General features: G+C 37.4%; 1 non-coding gene and 1 pseudogene across 1 annotated transcript; both read left to right on the top strand.

The window, feature by feature from the left end:
• Nucleotides 1-549: 549 nt before the first annotated feature.
• The window catches only part of LOC107647067 (cytokinin riboside 5'-monophosphate phosphoribohydrolase LOG7-like), a 96,776-nt pseudogene continuing 78,371 nt past the window's right edge, over nucleotides 550-18,954 (top strand).
• Nucleotides 12,442-12,549, top strand: LOC148562190 (small nucleolar RNA R71). Its single transcript, XR_015886756.1, has one exon. It is a non-coding gene; the product is annotated as a small nucleolar RNA R71 (small nucleolar RNA).

Raw genomic sequence — 18,954 nt, 5'->3', positions numbered from 1 at the left:
TTTTCAGTAAAATAAGGGTCATGCGTACACATGTCCCTGTCCCACGTACGCACAATGGAAAAAACGGATGAACGCGTACACAACACCTCACCCGCGTACGCGAGAGTCCCAAACGAAAGAGAATCCCTGCGTCGCATGTTACAAGTCGCGTACGCATACTTTGAAATTAACATTTCTGTGTACGCAAGATCACTTGGCAGTGGCTAATGTCCGCATCTAAACTCTTTTGGAATGATAAAAAATTGTTATAATAATTAACGTTTTTTTTCTTTTTCAAAAATAAAAAAAGACTATATCATCCTATTAAAAGTAGGTGATTAATTCCTCGCTTATAGGCATTTCAATAGGTAAAAGTAAAACTGTCAGACAATATATTTAAAATAAAAATGAAACCCTACGACCTCCTCTCCAACCACTTGATTAACATTTTTCTTTTTAAATACCACATGAGATGTGGATTTGAGGGGCAGAGTATTTATACATTATACTCATTTTCCCACATACATTCATATATATGCATTAACAAATTATCACCTTGTTTTCATATAAATGGAAGAGGCCAAATCCAGGTTCAACCACATTTGCATCTTCTGTGGCAGCAGTTCAGGGAACAAACCTACCTACCGAGAAGCTGCTCTACAACTTGCCAACCAGCTGGTACTCTTTAATATGTATCTCTTCCAAATTTTGGGTTTAGCATACACAATGCCACTATTTTTTTTATCAAATTCATATACTTTTCTTATTATTTATTAGGTTCATTTACCGTAATTCCTTCTGACTCTTTTTCAATCTGGAATTCCACGCAATTTCTTTCGTTTTTGTTACCTAGATTATTTCTTTATCAATAATAGGCTTACCATTGTAATTATTTTTTTAGTGAGAGTACATAAAGAGTACATAGTATATAAGGTGTAACAACTCAACAAATATTTTCAAAAAGGAGATTTTTCATTCTCTTCAACAATGAGAAGAATTTATTTCTCTCCCTCTCTTAATCCCTTCTGGTTCATCAAACCATCAACATCACAGCTTGAACAGCTTAGGGCATGAAATTTTCTTCATGGTGTGGTGAGCGTGGAGAGCAACCAAGCTGTGAATCAAATTAAAAAAAAAGTTGTGAATTAAGATCAATCCAATTTTGCCATTTTCTTTCTATCCCTAATTTTTCTTTCCCCCATTCTTACCTCTTCCTTCAAACTCATCCAATAGAATTTGATGAGAGCCTATTTCGCAAGATTCTTTCTTTGTGAACATAGTTGTTTCGATCAATGAGTTGGAAGGAAGAAGATCTAAATCCTTATTACTCTGTGATTCATTAATTTCTCAAAATGGCGAATATGGCAAACAGATCCTCCCATTGTAGAGGTCGTGGAGATACATTGGCTTGCTCTCATTGCAACAAGCAAGGGCACACAGAAGATGTATGCTATAAGAAGCACGGGTAATCCTCCCATTTCTATCAACGGCAGCAACATAACACCACCATCAATCACGTGATCACTGAGGGGCATGATGATATACTCAGTGACAAACAATCACAGCTCAATTGTTTCCAAGAGAACACTGGAATATCAAGATCTAGGTTCACTCCAGAGCAAAGATTTGCCTTGTTAGAGTTGTTCAAAGACAAAAGTGTGCAGCAACAACCTCATAATGCAAATCAAATTTTGACTAATTCCATTCAGACTTCCACTCCAGGTAAAATCATTGCATTACATTTTAATGCGAGAATTATGAGTATTATCACTCTAAAATCCGCATTATGGGTCATTGATTTCGGTGCAACAGATCATGTGACTTTTGACTTAAAAGATTTTGCAAGTTTTCAAAATATTGCTCCAATCAATGTGATATTTCCAAATGGGACCAAAACTGTTAGCTCCATCATTGGCACAATCACATTCTCTAAAAAAAATTTTCTCAAAAATATTTTATACATTCCTTCTTTTGATTTTAAACTGATATCTGTGTCAAAGTTAACCTCAAACTTACATTGTCAACTGTTAATCAATGATAAGTGTTTTGAGATATAAGATAGATCCACATCAAAGATTATTGGTATTGCTGAGTGTATAGAAGGGTTATATACAATGAGTAGAGAACCATAATTCTCTCACTTTTCCCCTCTTCCAACAAAGCAAGCTTCATTTGTGGCAACTATGACTACTACTCATCCCACCACACCTTCACACAGTGAGCACAACAATATTTGGCATCTTAGATTAGGACACATACCTATGCATAAATTGATTTTTCTGAAGAAGTATTATCCTTTTATAGATTGTATTGCTTCAAAACTTCCTTGTGATTCATGTCATTTTGCAAAACAAAAGAAATTATCTTTTAATCTTAGTACAACTAAAATAAAAGATTGTTTTGACTTAGTTCATATGGATATCTGGGGTCCTATTTCTGTCCTTTCCAATGAAGGACATAGGTATCTTTTTACTGTGGTGGATGGTAAGAGCAGATTTACTTGGATTTTTTTTTACGAAAACCAAATCTAAAGCATCACAATTGGTTATTAATTTTGTGAATTTTGTCAAAGTACAATTTGAGAAACAAGTTAAGTTTATAAGGACTGACAATGGGTCAGAGTTCACTCTAAAATCCTTTTTTGCATCAACTGGAATTTTACACCAAACTTCTTGTGTAGAAACACCAGAGCAAAATGGGATTGTAGAGAAAAAACACCAGCATATTTTAGGTGTTGCTAGAGTACTGCTATTTCAATCAGGAATTCCACATTTTTTTTGGCAATACGCAGTTGCTCACGCCATTTACCTAATTAATAGGCTGCCCAGCACTAACCTGGATAATGCTAGTCCTTACAAGATTTTGTATGGTAACTTACCTGACCTTTCATATTTAAGAGTATTTGGTTCTCTTGCATATGCCTCCACATTAACAAATTCAAGAACAAAATAGACCCAAGAGCTAGAAAAACAGCTTTTCTTGGTTTTAAATTAGGAACAAAGGGTTTTCTACTTATTGATTTAAAATCAAAGAAAATTTTCATATCCAGAAATGTAACTTTTTATGAAACTCATTTTTCATTTTTACATTTCACTAGCACTGACATTTCTGTAGTACCCATTCGTCCTCCACAATGCATTGATCTTTTTCAATATGATACACCATCCACACATCATTTGCCATCACCCACACATACCACACTCACAGATTCAAATGAACATTTCTAAAGCTTAATGCACTCACTAATTTCCTCACATACCATTGCACCCATTACCACACCACACACTAACAATGCACCTGCATCACAACACTCTGACATCACACATGACTGCATTACTAGAAAGTCTGAAAGAATCAAGAAACCACCTGCTTATTTGAAGGACTATCATTGTATGACAACCCACACAGCTTACTCTAGCAACTTTGCCAACTCTAACTCTTTATATCCTATCTCATAACACTTATCATATGATAAACTAACCCCAAAATATAAGTCACTGTCTCTAGCCATCACCTCAAATCAAGAACCTAGCACTTATGAGGAAGCGACTGCACATGAATGTTGGAGAAAGGCAATACAAGATGAATTGACAGCTCTAGATCAGAACAGAACTTGGTGTCTCACTGAACACCCAAAAGGCAAGAAGGCTGTGGGTTGCAAATGGGTTTTTCGGGTAAAATTCAATCCCGATGGCACCATAGAGAGGTACAAAGCGAGACTAGTTGCAAAAGGATTCACTCAAGTGCAAGGAGTAGATTATGGTGATACCTTTAGTCTAGTTGTCAAAATGACTACCCTACGAGTAATGTTAGCATTAGCAGCGGCAAAGAAATGGTATTTGAAACAGCTGAACATCAACACTGCCTTCCTTCATGGAGATTTGGACAAGGAAGTTTATATGAAGATACCACCCGGTTTTGCTGTGTCACAACCAGGTTTGGTTTGTAAATTACAAAAATCTCTATATGGGCTTAAGCAAGCAAGCAGGCAATAGAACATTAAGCTCACTCAGACTCTTGTGGATGCTGGTTATAAGTAGTTTTTTATGATCATTCACTCTTCATCAAGAAACAGTCTGAAAGCTTCACTGCCATTCTAGTATATGTTGATGACTTGGTTTTAACTAGGAATGACATTAGTGAAATCAATTCCATCAAGCAAAATTTGGATGACAAATTCAAAATAAAGGATCTTGGTGATCTCAAATACTTCTTGGGAATGGAAGTAGCATGCTCTAACTCTGGAATTCACATTTATCAGCGGAAGTACACCATGGACCTTCTCAGGTATTTTAGTTATCTAGATTTCTAGTTTCTCTCTACCCCATTTGATTATAGTCAGAAACTCTCAAATGAATCAGGTACCATTTTAACAGACAACACTATTTACAGACAGCTCATCGGCCGACTCCTTTACCTCACAAACACTAGACCTGATATCTCTTATGCTCTGGGACGTTTGAGCCAATTTTTGGACTGTGCAACCAGTTCTCACCTACAGACTATTTTTTGCGTACTTCGATATTTAAAAGGCCGACCTGCAACTGGTCTCTTCTTCTCCTCTACTTCTAATCTGCATCTCACTGGATATGCCAACGCTAACTGGGCTACCTGTGCCGATACTCGTCATTCTGTTTCCGGTTATTACTTCATGCTTGGGAACTCTCTCATTAGCTGGAAGAGTAAGAAGCAAACCACAGTTGCCAAGTCCTCTGCAGAAGCTGAATATAGGTCTCTTGCTGTTGCAACTTGTGAAGTTAGTTGGTTATCTTTCTTAATGAATTTTATTGGTTTGCCGCTTCAAAAGTCTATCACTCTATTCTGTGACAACCATTCAGCCATTCACATTGCCAATAATCCCATCTTTCATGAAAGAACCAAACATATTGAAGTGGACTGCCACATTATTCGTGAAAAGTATTTGTCTGGTCTCATTCATCTTATGCCAGTTCGTTCCAAGGATCAACTTGCTGATTTTCTTACCAAAGCTCTGCCACCGGGTCCTTTTCTTGCAAATGTTTCCAAGCTAGGATTTAGATTTACACAATTCTAGCTTGTGGGAGGGTATTACCTAGATTATTTCTTTATCAATAATAGGCTTACCATTGTAATTATTTTTTTAGTGAGAGTACATAAAGAGTACATAGTATATAAGGTGTAACAACTCAACAAATATTTTCAAAAAGAAGATTTTTCATTCTCTTCAACAATGAGAAGAATTTATTTCTCTCCCTCTCTTAATCCCTTCTGGTTCATCAAACCATCAACATCACAGCTTGAACAACTTAGGACATGAGATTTTCTTCAGTTTTCTCTTCCAACTCTTTCGATCCCTGTTTCTTAAAACAGATGGGAAAATAGAATGAAGGATCAACTGATGGATGGTTTAGGGTTTAAGTTTGGCATGAGAGAGAGAATTGCTAGCTGTAATCTGGGTGGTCAGTTAAGCAGCATTCTTGCATGACCTTTAGTTTGCTTAGTTTTCCCCTATACATACATATAATATACTATAATATATACTCTATTTTATTTTGAAATAATTAATTAAAACGCTCCAAACATGCACTCAATTGGCAATTCCTTGATATACATCATTTATTAAATTAAATGAGCAGAAGCACTCAAGTGGCTTCCACTGAAACGTGCTACGTACCTAAGTATGAATGTATGATTACTGTATGGAGAAGCGTGTCCTTATAGATATATAGCCTTTGGGGTTCTCTGTGATTTCCCCCTAAGTGTAATTTTTAATCTTGTTTTGATGAAGGTGGAGAGAAGGATTGATTTGGTGTATGAAGGTGGGAGCGTGGGATTGATGGGTCTCTAGTGCGCAGAAATTGTGATTACACTTTGATTATGTAAAATTCATCGCTCTTTCTTTCCCTGGTAATGGCGCCAAAAACATGATGCCAATACCATGGTTCACAACTTCGCACAACTAACCAGCAAGTGCACTGGGTCGTCCAAGTAATACCTTACGTGAGTAAGGGTCGAATCCCACGGAGATTGTTGGTATGAAGCAAGCTATGGTCACCTTGTAAATCTCAGTCAGGCGGATATAAAATAGTAATAGGGTTTTCGAAATTAATTAAATAAAATAGGGATAGAAATACTTATGTAAATCATTGGTGAGAATTTCAGATAAGCGAATAGAGATGCTTTCGTTCCTCTAAACCTCTGCTTTCCTGCTATCTTCATCTAATCAGTCTTACTCCTTTCCATGGCTGGCTTTATGTGATACATCACCATTGCCAATGGCTACTTTCGGTCTTCTCTCGGGAAAATGATCCAAATGCCCTGTCACGGCACGGCTAATCGTCTGGAGGCATCACCCTTGTCAATGGTTTCATCTTATCCTCTCAGTGAAAATGATCAACGCACCCTGTCATGGCATGGCTATTCATCTGTCGGTTCTCGATCATGCTGGAATAGGATTTACTATCCTTTTGCGTCTGTCACTACGCCCAGTAATCGCGAGTTTGGAGCTCGTCACAGTCATTCATTCATTGAATCCTACTCAGAATACCACAGACAAGGTTTAGACCTTCCGGATTCTCTTGAATGCCGCCATCATTCTAGCTTACACCACAAAGATTCTGATTAAGAGATCTAAGAGATACTCATTCAGTCGAAGGTAGAACGAAAGTGGTTGTCAGGCACGCGTTCATAGGGAATGATGATGATTGTCACGTTCATCACATTCAGGTTGAAGTGCGAATGAATATCTTGGAAGTGAAATAAGATGAATTGAATAGAAAACAGTAGTACTTTGCATTAATCTTTGAGGAACAGCAGAGCTCTACACCTTAATCTATGGAGTGTAGAAACTCTACCGTTAAAATTACATAAGTGAAAGGTCCAGGCATGGCCGAGATGGCCAGCCCCCCTGATCTAAGAACTAGGCGTCCAAAGATATCTAATACAATAGTAAAAGGTCCTATTTATAATAAACTAGTCACTAGGGTTTACATGAGTAAGTAATTGACGCATAAATTCACTTCCGGGGCCCACTTGGTGTGTGCTTGGGCTGAGCTTTAACTTTCCACGTGCAGAGGCCATTTGTGGAGTTGAACGCCAGGTTTTGATCCATTTCTGGCATTCAACTCTGGTTTTGGATCCTTTTCTGGCGCTGGACGCCAGAATTGGGCAGAGAGCTAGAGTTGAACGCAAGTTTGCGTCATCTATTCTTGGCCAAAGTATAGACTATTATGTATTGCTGGAAAGCCCTGGATGTCTACTTTCCAATGCAATTGGAAGCGCGCCTTTTTGATTTTTGTAGCTCCAGAAAATCCACTTTGAGTGAAGGGAGGTCAGAATCCAACAGCATCAGCAGTCCTTCTTCAACCTCTGAATCTGATTTCTGCTCAAGTCCCTCAATTTCAGCCAGAAAATACCTGAAATCACAGAAAAACACACAAACTCATAGTAAAGTCCAGAAATGTGAATTTAACATAAAAACTAATGAAAACATCCCTAAAAGTAACTAGATCCTACTAAAAACATACTAAAAACAATGCCAAAAAGCGTATAAATTATCCGCTCATCACAACACCAAACTTAAATTGTTGCTTGTCCCCAAGCAACTGAAAATCAAATAGGATAAAAAGAAGAGAATATACTATAAATTCCAAACTATCAATGAAACATAGCTCCAATCAAATGAGCGGGACTTGTAGCTTTTTGCCTCTTGAATAGTTTTGGCATCTCACTTTATCCATTGAAGTTCAGAATGATTGGCTTCTATAGGAACTCAGAGTTTAGATAGTGTTATTGACTCTCCTAGTTCAGTATGATGATTATTGAACACAGCTATTTTATGAGTCTTGGCCGTGGCCCTAAGCACTTTGTTTTCCAGTATTACCACCGGATACATAAATGCCACAGACACATAATTGGGTGAACCTTTTCAGATTGTGACTCAGCTTTGCTAAACTCCCCAATTAGAGGTGTCCAGGGTTCTTAAGCACACTCTTTTTTTTTTTGCTTTGGACCTTGACTTTAACCGCTCAGTCTCAAGTTTTCACTTGACACCTTCACGCCACAAGCACATGGTTAGGGACAGCTTGGTTTAGCCGCTTAGACCAAGATTTTATTCCTTTAGGCCCTCCTATCCACTGATGCTCAAAGCCTTGGGATCCTTTTTATTTACCCTTGCCTTTTGGTTTTAAGGGTTATTGGCTTTTTGCTTTTGCCTCTTGGTTTTAAGAGCTTTGGCTTTTTCTGCTTGCTTTTTCTTTTTCTTTCTATTTTTTTTCGCCTATTTTTTTTTCTGCAAGCCTTGTTCTTTGCTGCTTTTTCTTGCTTCAAGAATCATTTTTATGATTTTTCAGATTATCAAATAACATGTCTCTTAGTCATCATTCTTTCAAGAGCGAACATATTTAACATTCTTAAACAACAATTTCAAAAGACATATGCACTGTTCAAGCATTCATTCAGAAAACAAGAAGCATTGTCACCACATTAATATAATTAAACTAAGTTCAAGGATAAATTCGAAACTCATGTACTTCTTGTTCTTTTGAATTAAAACATTTTTCATTTAAGAGAGGTGATGGATTCATAGGACATTTATAACTTTAAGACACAGTTACTAACTACTAATGATCATGTAATGAAGACACAAACACAAATAAGCACATAATATAGAAACAAAAAATAGAAGAAACAAGAACAAAGAATGAATTCACCTTAGTGATGGTGGCGTTTCCTTCTTGAGGAACCAATGATGTCCTTGAGCTCTTCTATGTCTCTTCCTTGTCTTTGTTGCTCCTCCCTCATTACTTTTTGATCTTCTCTTATTTCATGAAGCATGATAGAGTGCTCTTGATGTTCCACCCTTAGTTGTCCCATATTGGAACTCAATTCTCCTAGGGAGGTGTTGATTTGCTCCCAATAGTTTTGTGGAGGAAAGTGCATTTGAGGCATCTCCGGGATCTCATGGTGATGAGCTTCATACGCCTCTTGAGCTCCATGAATGGGCTCTCTTGCTTGCTCCATCTTCTTCTTAGTGATGGGCTTGTCCTCTTTAATGAGGATATCTCCCTCTATGTCAATCCCAGCCGAATTGCATAGGTAGCAGATGAGGTGAGGAAAGGCTAACCTTGCCATAGTGGAGGACTTGTCAGCCACCTTGTAGAGTTCTTGAGGTATAATCTCATGAACTTCCACCTCTTCTCCAATCATGATGCTATAGATCATGATGGCCCGGTCTATAGTAACTTCAGACTGGTTGCTAGTGGGAATGATTGAGCATTGAATGAACTCCAACCATCCTCTAGCTACAGGCTTGAGGTCCAATCTTCTTAGTTGAACCGGCTTGCCTTTGGAGTCAATCTTCCATTGAGCTCCTTCTACACATATGTCCATAAGGACTTGGTCCAACCTTTGATTAAAGTTGACCCTTCTAGTGTAGGGGCGTTCATCTCCTTGCATCATGGGCAAGTTAAACGCCAACCTCACATTTTCTGGACTAAAATCCAAGTATTTCCCCCGAACCATTGTAACATAGTTCTTTGGATCCGGGTTCTTACTTTGATCATGGTTCTTGGTGATCCATGCATTGGCATAGAACTCTTGAACCATTAGGATGCCGACTTGTTGGATGGGATTTGTTAGAACTTCCCAACCTCTTCTTTGAATTTCATGTCGGATCTCCGGATACTCATTTCTTTTGAGTTTGAAAGGGACCTCGGGGATCACCTTCTTCTTGGCCACAACATCATAGAAGTGGTCTTGATGGGCTTTAGAGATGAACCTTTCCATCTCCCATGACTTGGAGGTGGAAGCTTTTGTCTTCCCCTTCCCCTTTCTAGAGGATTCTCCGGTCTTAGGTGCCATCAATGGTTATGGAAAAAAACAAAAAGCTATGCTTTTACCACACCAAACTTAGAATGTTGCTCGCCCTCGAGCAAAAGAAGAAAGAATAGAAGAAGAAGAAGATATGGATGAGAGGGAGAGTGGGAAGTGTTTCGGCCAAGAAGGGTGTAGAGGGGTGTGTTGTGTGAATTTGATGAAGAATGGAGGGCTTTATATAGGGAAGGGAGGGGGGGTTAAAGTTCGGCCATATGGGTGGGTTTGGGTGGGAAATTGGTTTTGAATTTTTGAAGGTAGGTGGAGTTTATGAGGTAGGTTTATGGGGAAGAGTGGATGGATGTGAGTGGTGAAGAGGTGATGGGAAAGAGAGATTGAGGTGATTGGTGAAGGGTTTTTGGGGAAGAGTGTGTATGGGATTGTGTGAAAGAGAGTGGTGAGGGATGAGAAGAGTTGAGTGGAGGTAGGTGGGGATCCTGTGGGGTCCACAGATCCTGAGATGATCCTGTGGGGTCCACAGATCCTGAGGTGTCAAGGATTTACATCCCTGCACCCATTAGGCATGTAAAATGCCTTTGCACACAACTCTAGGCGTTCAGCGCCAGGTTGGTGCCCATTTTGGGCGTTCAACGCCCATTTGTTGCCATTTCTTGGCGTTGAACGCCAAAACCATGCTTGTTCTGGGCGTTCAGTGCCAGGATGCTGCCCATTTTGGGCGTTCAGCGCCAGAACCATGCTCTGTTCTGGCGTTGAACGCCAGGCAGATGCTTCCTCCAGGGTGTGATTTTTCTTCTGCTGTTTTTGATTCCGTTTTCAATTTTTATATTTATTTTGTGACTCCACATGATCATGAACCTATAAAGACATATAACTAAGAAAAATATAGTTAGATAAAAAATTGGGTTACCTCCCAACAAGCGCTTCTTTAATGTCAGTAGCTTGACAGTGGGCTCTCATGGAGCCTCACAGATCTGCAGAGCTTTGTTGAGACTCTCCAACACCAAACTTAGAGTTTGGTTGTGGGAGTTCAACACCAAACTTAGAGTTTGGTTGTGGCCTCCCAACACCAAACTTAGAGTTTGACTGTGGGGGCTTTGTTTGACTCTGCTTTGAGAGAAGCTTTTCCTGCTTCCTCTCCATGGATGCAGAGAGAGATCCTTGAGTTGTAAACACAAGGTTGTCCTTATTTAATTGAAGGATCAATTCTCCTCTGTCCACATCAATCACAGCTCTTGCTGTGGCTAGGAAAGGTCTTCCTAGGATGATGGATTCATCCTCTTCCTTTCCAGTATCCAGGACTATGAAATTAGCAGGGATGTAAAGGCCTTCAACGTTTACTAACATGTCCTCTACTTGTCCATATGCCTGTTTTCTTGAATTGTCTGCCATCTCTAATGAGATTTTAGCAGCTTGCACCCCATAGATTCCCAGTTTCTCTATTACAGAGAGGGGCATGAGGTTTATCCCTGAACCAAGGTCACACAGAGCCCTAAAGATCATGGTGCCTATGGTACAAGGTATTATGAACTTTCCGGGATCCTGTCTCTTCTGAGGCAATGTCAGTTGATCCAGATCACTTAGTTCATTGGTGAACAAGGGAGGTTCATCTTCCCAAGTTTCAATGCCAAATAATTTGGCATTCAGCTTCATGATTGCACCAAGGAACTTGGTAGCTTGCTCTTCAGTGACATCCTCATTCTCTTCAGAAGAGGAATACTCATCAGAGCTCATGAAGGACATAAGGAGGTTCAATAGAATCTCTATGGTCTCTAGATGAGCCTCAGATTCCTTTGGTTCTTCAGAGGGAAACTCCTTATTGATCACTGGACGTCCCAGGAGGTCTTCCTCACTGGGATTCACGTCCTCCTCTCCCTCTTTGGGTTCGGCCATTTTGGTAATATCAATGGCCTTGCACTCTCTCTTTGGATTTTTTTCTGTATTGCTTGGGAGAGTACTGGGAGGGATTTCAGTGATCTTTTTACTCAGCTGGCCCACTTGTGCCTCCAAATTTCTAATGGAGGACCTTGTTTCATTCATGAAACTCACAGTGGCCTTAGATAGATCAGAGACTAAGTTTGCTAAGCTAGATGGATTCTGCTCAGAATTCTCTGTCTGTTGCTGAGTGGATGATGGAAAAGGTTTACTATTGTTAAACCTGTTTCTTCCACCATAATTAAAGCCTTGTTGAGGCTTTTGATCCTTCCATGAGAAATTTGGATGATTTCTCCATGATGAGTTATAGGTGTTTCCATAAGGTTCACCTAAGTAATTCACCTCTGCTATTGTAGGGTTTTCAGGATCATAAGCTTCTTCTTCATAAGAAGCCTCTTGAGTACTGTTGGATGCAGCTTGCATTCCATTCAGACTCTGAGAGATCATATTGACTTGCTGAGTCAATATTTTATTCTGAGCCAATATGGCATTCAGAGTGTCAATCTCAAGAACTCCCTTCTTTATAGGCGTCCCATTATTCACAGGATTCCTTTCAGAAGTGTACATGAACTGGTTATTTGCAACCATGTCAATGAGTTTTTGAGCTTCTGCAGGCGTTTTCTTTAGGTGAATGGATCCACCTGCAGAAGTATCCAATGACATCTTTGATAACTCAGATAAACCATCATAGAATATATCCAGGATGGTCCATTCTGAAAGCATGTCAGAAGGACACTTTTTGGTCAGTTCTTTGTATCTCTCCCAAGCTTCATAGAGGGATTCACCTTCTTTCTGTCTGAAGGTTTGAACATCCACTCTAAGCTTGCTCAGCTTTTGAGGAGGAAAGAACTTGGCTAAGAAAGCCTTGACCAGCTTATCCCAAGAGTTCAGGCTATCCTTGGGTTGAGAATCCAACCACACTCTAGCTCTGTCTCTTACAGCAAAAGGGAAAAGCATGAGCCTGTAGACTTCAGGATCTACTCCATTAGTCTTAACAGTGTCACAGATCTGCAAGAATTCAGTTAAGAACTGAAAAGGATCTTCAGATGGAAGTCCATGAAACTTGCAGTTCTGCTGCATCAGAGAAACTAATTGAGGTTTCAGCTCAAAATTGTTTGCTCCAATGGTAGGGATGGAGATGCTTCTTCCATGTAAATTGGAATTAGGTGCAGTAAAGTCACCAAGCATTCTCCTTGCATTATTATTATTTTCAGCTGCCATCTCCTTTTCCTGTTTGATAGTTTCTGACAGGTGCTTGTTGGTTTGTTGTAATTCAGCTTCTTTTAGTTTTCTCTTCAGAGTCCTTTCAGGTTCTGGATCTGCTTCAACAAGAATATTCTTGTCCTTGCTTCTGCTCATATGACAAAGAAGAGGGCACAGAAAAATAATAATAATAGAGATCCTTTTTTTTTGTGAGTGAGGGAGAGATGTTAGTAGATGAATAAACAAATAGAAGGAGATGAGAGAGAAGAGAATTTTCGAAAATTATTTTTGAAAAAAAGAGTTAGTGATTTTCGAAAATAGTTTTTGAAAAAGGTTAGTAATTTTCAAAAATTAAAATAAAAATTTAAAATAATTAGTTAAAAAAAGAAATTTTGAAAAAGGGAGGGAGATATTTTCGAAAGTTAGAGAGAGAGTTAGTTAGGTAGTTTTGAAAAAGATAAGAAACAAACAAAAAGTTAGTTAGTTAGTTGAAACAAATTTTGAAAATCAATTTTGAAAAGATAAGAAGTTAGGAAGTTAGAAAAGATATTTTGAAATCAAATTTTTGAGAAAGATATGATGAGAAGATATTTTTGAAAAGATATGATAGAAATTAGTTTTTGAAAAAGATTTGATTTTGAAAATCACAATTAATGACTTGATTCACAAGAAATCACAAGATATGATTCTAGAATTTAAAGTTTGAATCTTTCTTAACAAGTAAGTAACAAACTTGAAATTTTTGAATCAAAACATTAATTGATTATGTTATTTTCGAAAATTTGATATAAAAATTAAGAAAAAGATTTTTGAAAAATATTTTTGGAATTTTCGAAAATAACTAAGAAATTTAAAAAAGATTTGATTTTTGAAAAAGATTTTGAAAAAGATAAGATTTTCAAATTGAAAATTTGATTTGACTCATAAGAAACAACTTGATTTTAAAAATTTTTGAAAAAGTCAAATCTAATTTTCGAATTTATGAGAGAGAAAAAGGGAAAGATATTTTTTTTATTTTTGAATTTTTATGATGAGAGAGAAAAACAAGAAAAATGATGCAATGCATGAAAGTTATGGATCAAAATCATGAATGCATGCAAGAATGCTATGAATGTCAAGATGAACACCAAGAACACTATGAAGATCATGATGAACATCAAGAACACATTTTTGAAAAATTTTTAATGCAAAGAAAACATGCAAGACACCAAACTTAGAATTCTTTAATGCTTAGACACTAAGAATTCAAGAATGCATATGAAAAATAAGAAAAGACACCAAACATGCAAATGCAAAGATCAAACAAGAAGACTTACCAAGAACAACTTGAAGATCATGAAGAACACTATGAATGCATGAAATTTTCGAAAAATGCAAGATGCACATGCAATTGACACCAAACTTGTAACATGACTCAAGACTCAAACAAGAAACACAAAATATTTTTGATTTTTATGATTTTATAAATTTTTTTGTATTTTCTTTTAATTTTTTTCGAAAAATATTTGGGAAAAAGGAAGCAATGAATTCATAGTCCTCAATCAAAATCCTGGGAGTTAGACATGGCTTAATAGCCAGCCAAGCTAAAACATGTTATATGAAACACTAGAATTCATTCTTAAAAATTTTGAAAAAAATATATTTTTGAAAACAATTTTTTTTTTGTTGAAATTTTTCGAAAACAAAAGAGAAATTTTTGAAAGATTTTGAAAAATTTTTGAAAATAAAACAAAAAGAAAATTACCTAATCTGAGCAATAAGATGAACCGTCAGTTGTCCAAACTCGAACAATCCCCGGCAACGGCGCCAAAAACTTGGTGCGCAGAAATTGTGATTACACTTTGATTATGTAAAATTCATCGCTCTTTCTTTCCCTGGTAATGGCGCCAAAAACATGATGCCAATACCATGGTTCACAACTTCGCACAACTAACCAGCAAGTGCACTGGGTCGTCCAAGTAATACCTTACGTGAGTAAGGGTCGAATCCCACGGAGATTGTTGGTATGAAGCAAGCTATGGTCACCTTGTAAATCTCAGTCAGGCGGATATAAAATAGTAATGGGGTTTTCGAAATTAATTAAATAAAATAGGGATAGAAATACTTATGTAAATCATTGGTGAGAATTTCAGATAAGCGAATAGAGATGCTTTTGTTCCTCTAAACCTCTACTTTCCTGCTATCTTCATCTAATCAGTCTTACTCCTTTCCATGGCTGGCTTTATGTGATACATCACCATTGCCAATGGCTACTTTCGGTCTTCTCTCGGGAAAATGATCCAAATTCCCTGTCACGGCACGGCTAATCGTCTGGAGGCATCACCCTTGTCAATGGTTTCATCTTATCCTCTCAGTGAAAATGATCAACGCACCCTGTCATGGCACGGCTATTCATCTGTCGGTTCTCGATCATGCTGGAATAGGATTTACTATCCTTTTGCGTCTGTCACTACGCCCAGCAATCGCGAGTTTGGAGCTCGTCACAGTCATTCATTCATTGAATCCTACTCGGAATACCACAGACAAGGTTTAGACCTTCCGGATTCTCTTGAATGCCGCCATCATTCTAGCTTACACCACGAAGATTCTGATTAAGAGATCTAAGAGATACTCATTCAGTCGAAGGTAGAACGGAAGTGGTTGTCAGGCACGCGTTCATAGGGAATGATGATGATTGTCACGTTCATCACATTCAGGTTGAAGTGCGAATGAATATCTTGGAAGCGAAATAAGATGAATTGAATAGAAAACAGTAGTACTTTGCATTAATCTTTGAGGAACAGCAGAGCTCTACACCTTAATCTATGGAGTGTAGAAACTCTACCGTTAAAATTACATAAGTGAAAGGTCCAGGCATGGCCGAGATGGCCAGCCCCCCTGATCTAAGAACTAGGCGTCCAAAGATGTCTAATACAATAGTAAAAGGTCCTATTTATAATAAACTAGTCACTAGGGTTTACATGAGTAAGTAATTGATGCATAAATTCACTTCCGGGGCCCACTTGGTATGTGCTTGGGCTGAGCTTTAACTTTCCACGTGCAGAGGCCATTTGTGGAGTTGAATGCCAGGTTTTGATCCATTTCTGGCGTTCAACTCTGGTTTTGGATCCTTTTCTGGCGCTGGACGCCAGAATTGGGCAGAGAGCTGGCGTTGACTGTCAGTTTGCGTCGTCTATTCTTGGCCAAATTATGGACTATTATATATTGCTGGAAAGCCCTGTATGTCTACTTTCCAATGCAATTGGAAGCGCGCCATTTCGATTTCTGTAGCTCCAGAAAATCCACTTTGAGTGCAGGGAGGTCAGAATCCAACAGCATCAGCAGTCCTTCTTCAACCTCTAAATCTGATTTCTGCTCAAGTCCCTCAATTTCAGCCAGAAAATACCTAAAATCACAGAAAAACACACAAACTCATAGTAAAGTCCAGAAATGTGAATTTAACATAAAAACTAATGAAAACATCCCTAAAAGTAACTAGATCCTACTAAAAACATATTAAAAACAATGCCAAAAAGCGTATAAATTATCCGCTCATCAGTCTCGTATCTCAGGCTGTTCATGATGGTGGTCACCATGTTTTAGGGTTTGTAATTCTCAATTCTCATATCTTATCACTCTCTCTCTCTCTCTTTCTCACCATTCACCAACTTCAATTCTTTAATTTCTGTTGCATCTTTCTATGTTTGTGTAAGTGTATTGTTTCAATAGTAATCAATTTTCTAAGAATATAGTATACTAATCATTAATCAATGGTGCTCACAACTTAATTGGATTGCAAATATTGGTCCAAATAAAAGGGACCATTTAGAGTAGATATTATGAATGAATCTATTACTTGTATAATAGTCGTGGCTCATTAAGCCACGCGTCATTCTCTCAATTAACCAGAATAAAAAAATGAAACGGGGAGTAACGCAAACACGTTACATTCTTCCATCTAATCTTCTCCCCTATGTGCGTTTCACTTCAACCCGTCTCCTCCTCTATCTCCTTGAAAACCTTAAATCCCATCTTTCTCTTCGTTCTCTCCTCGATAACCCACTCCATCCTTACAGTCGATATCCTCTCTGGCTATTCACGCTCCTTCTGTCTCTCTCACCGAGTAGTTTGATACCCCAATTCCCGAAGAACAACTCTCTCAACCCCTATTTGAAAACCCTAACCAACCGAGCTAAGTGGATTATTCATCTGAGAGAACGATAAAGGCGATGGCGATTGTGAGTTTCAGCCGGAGAGATGCTCACGATAATGAGCAACTATGATCTCTATTGGGTGCTTAATACATTCACGGAAGTGAAGAACTTTGGTGAGACATGTTCAGTGGGATCTCAACCGTCGCTCTCCTCGTGCAGGTATTCTGCCGATATCTTTCTTTGTCTGTTACTGCAGGTTTAATGTCGTTGATTTTGAATTTTCATTGTGGGTTGGCGGTCTTTGATTTGGAATTTGGTATTTTTTTTTTTGTTTCTCAAATCTTTGAGTTGTTCTGATGGTTGATTCTCATCAATTTGAAGTAGATTGGTTTTCTTATCTGCGGTTGCTAGAATTTTCTGCAATTTGAAGTTGCGTCTATCCTTAAATCTTCCTTGTTATCGCACTCTGATTCGAAGTGGGTGAGGGTTTTAATTTGGTTGGTGGTTGGTGGTTGGTTGCAGCTCATGTTGTCAGAGTCAGAAATTAGAAAGGCCAGTTGAACATACTCAATTCAGGTAAGTGGGGTGGATTATTGTTCTGTTGTAAGTTATTTGTGCTTATTTTGTAACCCAAATGTGTATTTGGGAAAAGTACTTATTTTGTATTTGTGCTTCCTTTTAATTGCATTATTATGACTTGTGTGCAAGAAAGTAAATATGAGCGATGATAACATCACAAGGAATAAATGGTTGAAATGGCAAAGTCTAAATTGGAAGCCTTCAAATTGGTATTCAAAGAAGGAGAAACCGTTGAGAGCACAAAATGCAATAGAACAAGGTACCTTTTATCCTGTCTTTTTGGATCTTATGTTGTGTGAAAAAAAATAAATGTTAATTTATTATTATTTTTTTACTGTGATCTGTTGGTATATAATTTAGGGTTTTTAAAAGATCCATTGAGGATCTTTGATAGACTCAAATATGAGATTGCAACACAGTTCTACTAGTAACAAAAATAGAGTGAGAAAGTCTGCAAGAAAGTTAAGTTAAAAATATTTTCTTTTTGCTTTTTTTATATGAATTATGTTTAATTTGTTATTTTCTGTGGTTTTATAATATTTATTTGTTATTTGAGATAATTCATATTTTAATAGTTTAAATTGATAACTTTTTTATTATTACTCCGATCAATGTTGTATTTGTTACCTTTATTTCAAATCTATTAAATGAATTGTCTGATTTGGGAAGTGCATGAAGAAGAAAGAAATATTTGTGCTTTCAGCAAGTGCAGTGATGTCGTAGTATTTTTAGGGTGGGTTTGGGATTGTATGTTGATACATAAAATTTTTAAAAAGTGAGATATTTGTATTTTAAAATTGATATTTTTGGTAATTTTATGCATTGAAAAAATTATTGTGTTTGTATTATGAAGGAGGCAAATTTTTTCCTTTAGAGTTATGCTATGTACCAAAGATAGTTGCGTGCATTTGAATTCTAATTCACTATTTTTTGTGTTGTTTTGTGTTGGTAGGTGTAGATGTATAAGAGTTCAATTAAGGTTGTTGCTGGTTTCGGATCTGAATTTGCAGCACAGTCCTACTGTAGACAAAAATTAGGTAAGAAAATTTTTAGAAAAATTAATTAAAATAATTTTTCTTCTGATATATTTGTGTATAAACTGTGGTATATTGTGATTTGTTTGTATATGGAGCCTTAACAATATAGAGTACCTCTTTAATAATTAATGTAAAATTCATATCACAATTATATACAAATTGCAAATAGAATAACATAGAGTACAGCTTTAACAATATAGAGTACCCCTTTAACAATTAATGTAAAATTCATATCATAATTACATACAAATTGCAAATAGAATAATATAGAGTATTAT

This window comes from Arachis ipaensis, chromosome B6 (assembly GCF_059453495.1).
Source record: "Arachis ipaensis isolate K30076 ecotype BB chromosome B6, ASM5945349v1, whole genome shotgun sequence".
NCBI classification, from domain to species: Eukaryota; Viridiplantae; Streptophyta; class Magnoliopsida; order Fabales; family Fabaceae; genus Arachis; species Arachis ipaensis.
This window is presented reverse-complemented; position numbering and strand designations above follow the sequence as displayed.